The 9,036-nt window shown below is 38.1% G+C and overlaps 2 long non-coding RNA genes across 2 annotated transcripts; both read right to left on the bottom strand.

Moving 5' to 3' along the window:
- Positions 1 to 408: 408 nt before the first annotated feature.
- On the bottom strand, positions 409 to 4,866 carry LOC138886521 (uncharacterized). Its single transcript, XR_011405396.1, has 2 exons — positions 4,110 to 4,866; positions 409 to 696 (listed from the first exon to the last, which is right to left on the bottom strand). It is a non-coding gene; the product is annotated as an uncharacterized lncRNA (long non-coding RNA).
- A 239-nt stretch (positions 4,867 to 5,105) lies between these two features.
- LOC138886520 (uncharacterized) lies at positions 5,106 to 7,683 on the bottom strand. Its single transcript, XR_011405395.1, has 2 exons — positions 7,239 to 7,683; positions 5,106 to 6,360 (listed from the first exon to the last, which is right to left on the bottom strand). It is a non-coding gene; the product is annotated as an uncharacterized lncRNA (long non-coding RNA).
- Positions 7,684 to 9,036: the final 1,353 nt, after the last annotated feature.

Raw genomic sequence — 9,036 nt, 5'->3', positions numbered from 1 at the left:
ACTGAGTCTCAAGTCCTCCAGACTGACCCAACATCAACACATAGAAATCATATCTCACCCCTTGATCAGGGAATCACAAGCTATCGATGCACATCTGATATTGAGCGCTCATGCGTACATACGAACGCGTGGAAGGAATTTCAAGAGTTACATTTCAAGCTCAATCAAGGACGCACGACAAGAATTCAATAATGTGAAGTTCTTCCTAGAAGGTTCTGCAGCCTCCCTAGGATAAGTACAGACGTCTCCATACCGATCCGCGAGACTCTGCTAAACCTGCTCATGACTCGTGAGACCTATGCAACCTAGGCTCTGATACCAACTTGTCACGACCCAAAAACCGACACGGTTGTGATGGCGCCTATCGTGAAACTAGGCTAGCCGACACAACTCCTGAATCAACCATTATTCAATAAAAGTTATTTTTATACCATTTATTAATTAATAATCTCATGATGTAAGTTTAAATGAATAGTGCAAAATAAATACACTAGCCCGACATCGGGGTGTCACTAGTCATGAACATCTTCTAAAATCTGAATACAACGAAAAGTTTGAAAACGTACTAAATACAGTCCAATGAAAACAAGTGGGAGAAAAGCTGTGCTGCGAATCCTGGGCAGCTACCTTGCTAAACTCCGATGACTCTGCCTCTGAGCGATCAACACCCACTACCGGGTTCAGAAATATCTGAATCTGCATATAAGGTGCAGGGAGTAATGTGAGTACTCCAACTCAGTAAATAATAAAAGTAAATAAAGTCTGAGCAATAAGAAATCACGTAAACCGCGTCATAGCACCACAGTGATTGCAGCATGTTACCAAAACAGGATACCATTCAAATCATTTCGTTAAACTTCCAACTTCAGTAAAATACTTTGGAAAATATCTTTCTAACCTTTTCAATAGATTTTTAATGAAATATATATATATAGTGAAAGTGATGAAAATCATAATCGGCCCCTCGGGCAAAACATATTTCGTATACAGCCCCTCGGCAAAACAGAAATTCATAACCATTTCATAACTTAAAAACTTTAGTTCAAATGAAAGTTGTTTAACGCATTTGTTCAACATTTTCAATGGAGGCTCGGTCTAAAGATGAGTGAAAGCAGTAACTAAATCAACATATTCAATAGTTACTCACTTTAAGGAGGAGTGAAAACAGGAAGTTCATAAACAGGCCCCTCAGGCAAAGCATCAGTCGTATACATGTACATATATAGCCCCTCAGGCAAGCCTCTCAGTCACTCATGACTCAACTCTTATCAATCAGTGCTCACACTCAGCACTCACGCTCAATAGGTACCATATAATATTCAATGCAGCGTGCAACCCAATCCCTACATCGCTACGGCGTGCAGCCCAATCCATATATATAGTCGATTGCGCTCACTGGGGGTGTGCAGACTCCGGAGGGGCTCCTCCAGCCCTAGTTATATCGCTGCGGTGCGCAGCCCGATCCAACATATCGTAGCGGCGTGCAACCTGATCCATATATCGATGTTGTGTGTAGCCCGATCCATATACATATATATATATATATATATATATATATATATATATATATATATATATATATATATATATATATTATTGCGGCGTACAGCCCGATCCATAAATATATAATCCTCACAACCAGGCCTTCGGCCTCTCTGAGTCATTAATCTCACAATCAGACCCTTGGTCTATCTTAGTCATCAATCTCACAATTAGGCCTTCGGCTTCTCTCAATCATCAACCTTACAAATCACTCGGACTATCAGTAAAATAGGGCGTACAGATTAAATATCATTTATAGTGCCAAAATTTAGTAGATAAGGCTGAGTAGGAAATTTTAAAAAAATGCAGCATGACCGAGTACAATTATTAAGTCAAAACAGTGAGAAAAAAGTAGTAAAAGTCCCATAATGGTCCAAAACAGTCGGCACGATGCCCAAACATAGCATTTAACCCAAAACATGATAATAACAAACAGTTTTCAATCAAATACGCAGCAAAACAGTCATACGGGACGAACATAAGTCACAATCCCCAACGGTGCACGACCCCACGCTCGTCATCTAGTATGTGTGTCACCTCAAAATATCACAACGATGTGAAATCTGGGGTTCAAACCCTCAGGACAACATTTATAATCATTACTTACCTCTATCCTGTCCAAACTCTAGCACGCGATGCCTTTGCCTCTCGAATCAGCCTCCAATTGCTCTAAAAATAACCAAAATCAGTTCCACATCACTAATACATGCTAAAGGAATGAAGCCCAAGCGAAAATAATCGAATTAACTCAAAAATCCTGAAATTGGCCAAACCCGACCCCCGGGCCTACGTCTCGGAACCCAACAAAAATTACATCAATAGAATCTCCATCCTCCCACGAGTCTATACATATTAAGAACATCAAAATCGGACCTCAAATGGCCCATCAAATCCCTACTCAAAAGTCTCTTAATCTCAAGCCCTAATTGCCACACCTCCTTTTTACCTACACCCCTATAAGGGTATAAAGAGAGTTTTTTCCAATTAAAGTGACAATCAAAACGGGATTAATTTTTAGATTCAGCGTCGCCACTTGGGATAATTTATGGTGTCCCAAGTCACTGATTTTAAATCCCGAATCGAGGAAAGATTGACTCTGTTCTATAGTCCGCGAACGCAGAAATCTGGATAAGGAATTCTGTTAACCCGGGAGAAGGTGTTAGGCATTTCCGGGTTCCGTGGTTCTAGCACGGTCGCTCAACTATTACAATTGGCCTATTATCTGATTTTAATACATGTTTTAGCCTATGGTTCAATTTTAACTTTATAACTGCTTTTATTTATTTTTAAGGAAGATTGCAACGTCATTTAAAATATGTCTTGAACCACGTCATATAAATGCACCCACAGTCCGCAACACATTTTATCTAATGTTGTTGAGATTTGGATTTGGGTCACATAAATGCGCACCCGAGTTTAGGAAGTAAACTATTAAATAGCCCACCTAAAGCAACTACGCATTTTAAATCTGCGAGGGCCAAGGAGATTCAACTAAATGGCACGCCTCGAATTCTAAGGATAAAAATTAATTGAGTGAGGACCATGGGTTTCGGAATTTTATTTGGTATGGCACGCCTCGAATTATTCCAAAGGGTTGTATTATTCGAAGTTGTTATGATCGGGTCACATAAAATGCACCCCCAAATTTTGTAATTAGGCATCGTAACTACGTCACGGAAACTGTACCCATAGTCACAATGGTTTATTAATCGTGCCTAAAGCAACTAGCGCATTTGAGTTATTTTTAAATTTTTGAGGTTATTGAAGTCGAGAGCTAGGGAACCATGTATTGGATTGGAATAAGTGTTGGCAATTCAACATTCATCAACTGTGAGCCTAACCTCATGCCCAGTTGAAGCAAACACTACGTCCTAAAATTCCATAAAAGCCGAAGTCCATTGGCACATAAAGGAAATTCAAATTTTGAAGTACTACAACCACAACTTTCATTTCAACTTTCTGATTCTTAATAGTCAATGACAATAATACATAGACAAGCAAGTCATAAAGAATGAACAGTAATGGTCAAAAGCATGAAACTAAGGAATGAAAATTCACAGAATAGGTCATAGAAAAGACTGTTGAAAACTTGAACGTTGAAACCATCATCCAATTTGTAGAAATTGAAGTAATAACTAAAAAAAACTTGTCTACTGTTGTTCTTTGTTTTTCTTTTTAACTGAAGTAGGAGTAATTTATTTATTTATTCTCTCAAATAACCACTTTAATCTCTCAAATTCATGTCTAAAACCACACAAAATAAATTTGCATTACTTACAGACATAACATCCCATCGGTATCTATGTATCATGCTATTTGAAAATAAATCAAAGAAGCAATGATCTAATTACATGATTATTCCAACAAAATTTAATCATGTATGAGTAATAAATAACTAGCTCAATCTCGTAAACTAAAGGAACTCATTTCATTGTTCCAACATTCTTCACGTCAAATAAAGGATCTTAAGTTTCTAACCATTCTTTCAAAGCCAAGTTAAACAACAACTAATAATTCCACACACACACAAAAAAATAGATCTGAGAAATTTTTTTTGAAGAACATACCTCGCGGCGCAAGGTTTCAATTTAAAAGAGATGAAAACTAAATAAGACTGGAATTGACAAGTTTGAAGCTCGGTAACAGCAGAATCAACAAAACCCAGCTTCCATTTCTAGAAAACTTGGAAAATAACAAACTTCAAGTAGCCAAATAAAGGCTGAATTAGACAGATTTGTACCAAAAGAAGCCAAAATAAGCTGGTTCTAGCAGTAGAGCAGCAACAAACGAGCAACAAACACCCACGAATTTGAGCATCAACAGCCCCTTAGATCCAGGGAAGAGGAGTCGGAACTTTAAAAATTTAGCAAACGATTTCTTCTCCAAATCACTTCGAAATCTGATTTTGGTGCAGATGCAAATTAAAAAAAAAACTTAACTATACTTGGAGAGAACACAAATGAAGAAAGAGGGCAAATGGAACATTTTCTGGTGAGCCGATTTTTCTCTTGGGTGGGGATGGCGCAATCTGATGTTTAGAGGTGATGAAGGAAGGGATTCCACCGTTGCTCTGTTTTTCGAAAGGGAGAGGTCTTTTGATGGATTTTTTGGGTTTAAGTATTTGGGCTTGGGTCAAAGGAAGTTTTGGATCAGATTTGGGTATAAGATTTGGCCCAAATTCAAATTAAACTTTTTTTTCAATTTTCTTTCTTTTATTTTCTAATTTTTCCCGTTCTTTTAATTAAAATCCTACAAATTAAAAATTCCAAATTATCCAAAAGTGTGAAGTTAAACTAATTAACTAATTATAAAAACTATAAAAGCTACTTATCCTAAATTAAAAAAGAAAAAAATCAATAAAAGGAAAACGTGTAAAAATGAAGCATTTTTTGTGATTTTCAATTTTATAAAACAAGTAACTACCAATTAATTCTAAAATGTAAAAATAAAGCCTCAATGCCATGCATGATATTTTTGGTATTTTTTATGGTTTAAACAAAATTAAACATACGCGGACAAATGCAAGCAATTAACTACAAAAATCTACAAATTTGCAAATAATGGGACAAATTTATTTATTTATTTATTGAATTTCTTTTTTGAATTTACGGGAGCAATTTGCATAGGGCAAAAATCACGTGCTCACAGCTGCCCCTCTTTGCTCGGAAACACGGGGAGTTTTCGTGCAAAGATAAAGTGAGCGGATACGAGCGATTTTTGCCCATTTGAATACTCTGTGGGAAGCATTTTTGAAAAATTTGACCGTACCCTGCTTCCGAGATTTCCTACATATCCTTGGCTATAAAGAAATCAGGTCAGTGTAATTTGGGAAGTTTCGGTAGCTGGGACTACCATGATGTTGTGATTTCACTGTTGTTGCTGCTGCTACTGCTACTGCTTACTGAACTCCTTATTACACCATGGCAAAATAAAAGAAGCTAGACTAAACTATGATCTATGAATTACAAAAATCCTGTCTATATCTTCAATCTTGATCTTGTGATTCTTGTTGCCTTGTTGACTTGTAATTTCCAGGTGAAGTTCTTTTGTTGCCGACTTGAATTGTAATCTGTGATGCTTTCCCTTTTCTCCAGGCGGGCACCTGATTGCTGAACTTGAACTGTATTCCCTTGCTCTCCAGGTGGGCTCCTGATTGCCAAAACTTTAACTGTGTTCCCTTGCTTTCCAGGTGGGCGCATGATTACCAAAACCGTAGCTGTATTCCTTTGCTTTCTAGGTGGGCGCCTGATTACCAAATCTTTAACAGTATTCCCTTGCTTTCCAAGTGGGCGCCTGATTACCAAATCTTTAGCTGTATTCTCTTGCTCTCCAGGTGGGCGCCTGATTGCCGAAACTTGAATTATATTCCCTTGCTCTCTAGGTGGGTGCCTGATTGCCGAAACTTGAACTGTATCTCTTGCTCTCCAGGTGGGCGCCTGATTGCCAAAACTTTAATTGTATTCCCTTGCTCTCCAAGTGGGCACCTGATTGCCAAAACTTTAATTGTACTCCCTTGCTCTCCAGGTGGGAGCCTGATTTCCAACACTTTAATTGTATTCCCTTGCTCTCCAGGTGGGCGCCTGATTACAACATTTGAACTGTATTCCCTTGCTCTCCAAGTGAGCGCCTGATTGCTGAACTTTAACTGTATTCCCGTGCCCTCCAGGTGGGCGCCTAATTGCCAAAAATTTAACTGTATTCTCTTTCTTTCCAGGTGGGCGCCTGATTGCTAAAACTTTAATTATATTCCCTTGCTCTCCAGGTGGGCGCCTGATTGCCAAATCTTTAACTGTATTCCCTTGTTTTCCAGGTGGGTGCCTGATTTCCAAAACTTTAACTGTAAAGCCGAAGTCCATTGGCACATAAAGGAAATTCAAATTTTGAAGTACTACAACCACAACTTTCATTTCAACTTCCTGATTCTTAATAGTCAATGACAATAATACATAGACAAGCAAGTTACAAAGAATGAACAGAAATGGTCAAAAGCTTGAAACTAAGGAATGAAAATTCACAGAATAGGTAATAGAAAAGACTGTTGAAATCTTGAACGTTGAAACCATCATCCAATTTGTAGAAATTGAAGTAATAACTAAGAAAAACTTGTCTACTGTTGTTCTTTGTTTTTCTTTTTAACTGAAGTAGGACTAATTTATTTATTTATTCTCTCAAATAACCACTTTAATCTCTCAAATTCATGTCTAAAACTACACAAAAGAAATTTGCATTTCTTACAGACATAACATCCCATCGGTATCTATGTATCATGCTATTTGAAAATAAATCAAAGAAGCAATGATCTAATTACATGATTATTCCAACAAAATTGAATCACGTATGAGTAATAAATAACTAGCTCAATCTCGTAAACTAAAGGAACTCATTTCATTGTTCCAACATTCTTCACATCAAATAAAGGATCTTAAGTTTCTAACCATTCTTTCACAGCCAAGTTAAACAACAACCATTAATTCCACACACACAAAAAAAACAGATCTGCGAAAATTTTTGTGAAGAACATACCTCACCGCGCAAGGTTTCAATTTAAAAGAGATAAAAACCAAATAAGACTGGAATTGACAAGTTTGAAGCTCGGTAACAGCAGAATCAACAAAACTCAGCTTCCATTTCTAGAAAACTTGGAAAATAACAAACTTCAAGTAGCCAAATAAAGGCTAAATTAGACAGATTTGTACCAAAATAAGCCAAAATCAGCTGGTTCCAGCAGTAGAGCAGCAACAAACGAGCAACAAACACCCACGAATTCGAGCTTCAACAGCCCCTTAGATCCAGGGAAGAGGAGTCGGAACTTTGAAAATTTAGCAACCGATTTCTTCTCCAAATCACTTCGAAATCTGATTCTGGTGTAGATGCAAATTAAAAAATACTTAACTATACTAGGAGAGAACACAAACGAATAAAGAGGAAAAAATGGAACATTTTCTGGTGAGCCAATTTTTCTCTTGGATGGGGATGGCGCAATCTGATGTTTAGAGGTGATGAAGGAAGGGATTTTGCCGTTGCTTTGTTTTTCGAAAGGGAGAGGTCTTTTGATGGATTTTTTGGAAAGCAGCAGCTGGAGCACCGTGGCGCTCTCCAAAAATGGGGAAGGTGTCACGACCCGAATTTCCCACCATCGGGTGTCGTGATGGCGCCTACTATCGGAGCTAGGCAAGCCAAATATTTAAAACACTTTTCCTGCTTTCTTTCAACCAATATAATAAACGAGACAAAATTTGAGCGGAAGACTTTAAATCTAAAGCAACTGAAAACCAAAAGTGCTGGAGTTAATACACATCACTACCCAAGGTCTGGTGTCACTAGCTCACGGACTACTACAGAATACTACAAACAATGTCTGAAAGGAAATACATCAGGTTTGTCGGATACAAGATGAACAAACGAAAAACATGGAAAGGGGCTCAGCCTGCGAACGCCAGCTAGGCTACCTCGAGAGTCCCTGGACTGAAAATAGCTCCCAGAAGTCCTACTGCTGTGGTCCGTAAGCTGCTCCCTGATCTGTGCACAAAAATGCACAGAGTGTAGCATCAGCACAACCGACCCCATGTGCTGGTAAGTGTCTGGCCTAACCCCGACGAAGTAGTGATGAGGCTAAACAGGACCTACCACAATTAACCTGTACCGATATATATACAAGTGCAAGAAAACGATAACAAGGTAATACAAAGTAAAGCTAGGAGGGGACATGCTATCGGGGAGTAACAGATGAAAATGAAATATCGGAAATAAACAGAAGAAACTCCGGTTTTCATGATATATGCATATATATATATATATATATATATATATATATATATATATATATATATATATATATATATATATATATATATATATAGTGGACGGCGTGCCACACGATCCCATAATATCATATATAAGTGGACGGCGTGCCACACGATCCCATATCATATATAAGTGGACGGCGTGCCACACGGTTCCATAATATCATATATAAGTGGACGACGTGCCACACGATCCCATAATATCATATAAAAGTGGACGGCGTGCCACACGATCCCATAATATCATATATAAGTGGACGGCATGCCACACGATCCCATAATATCATTCGAAACATCTGATTTTGTAAGGAGAGTCCCATTAGGGGAAATCAACAACATATCACTCTAACCTGGCAAGGGTACAACTAACAGCCCAAAATATCCCGACAAGGGAGAGTATATATATCGGTCTACACATCCCGGCAAGGGAGTAATCACAACACATTCTCTTTTTAAAATCCCTTCTTCCTCAACTAACACATTCATGTTCGAGCTAACGCTCCAAAAGTAGCCCAATCACAATTTTACCTCAACCGTTCACATTATATGAAACTCATCAAATAAACAAGGAGATTGTGTCACGCTATTCGAATTAAAAGCAATTAAGACTCACGGTCATGCTAGACTCCGGTGCATAGATAACTGTCACCATGCCTATACACCGTACTCCACATTAGCAAGTAGCAGATAA

This window comes from Nicotiana sylvestris, chromosome 2 (genome assembly GCF_000393655.2).
Source record: "Nicotiana sylvestris chromosome 2, ASM39365v2, whole genome shotgun sequence".
Lineage (NCBI taxonomy): Eukaryota > Viridiplantae > Streptophyta > Magnoliopsida > Solanales > Solanaceae > Nicotiana > Nicotiana sylvestris.
Note: the sequence above shows the minus strand (reverse complement) of the source record. Positions and strands in the feature narration are given on the sequence as shown.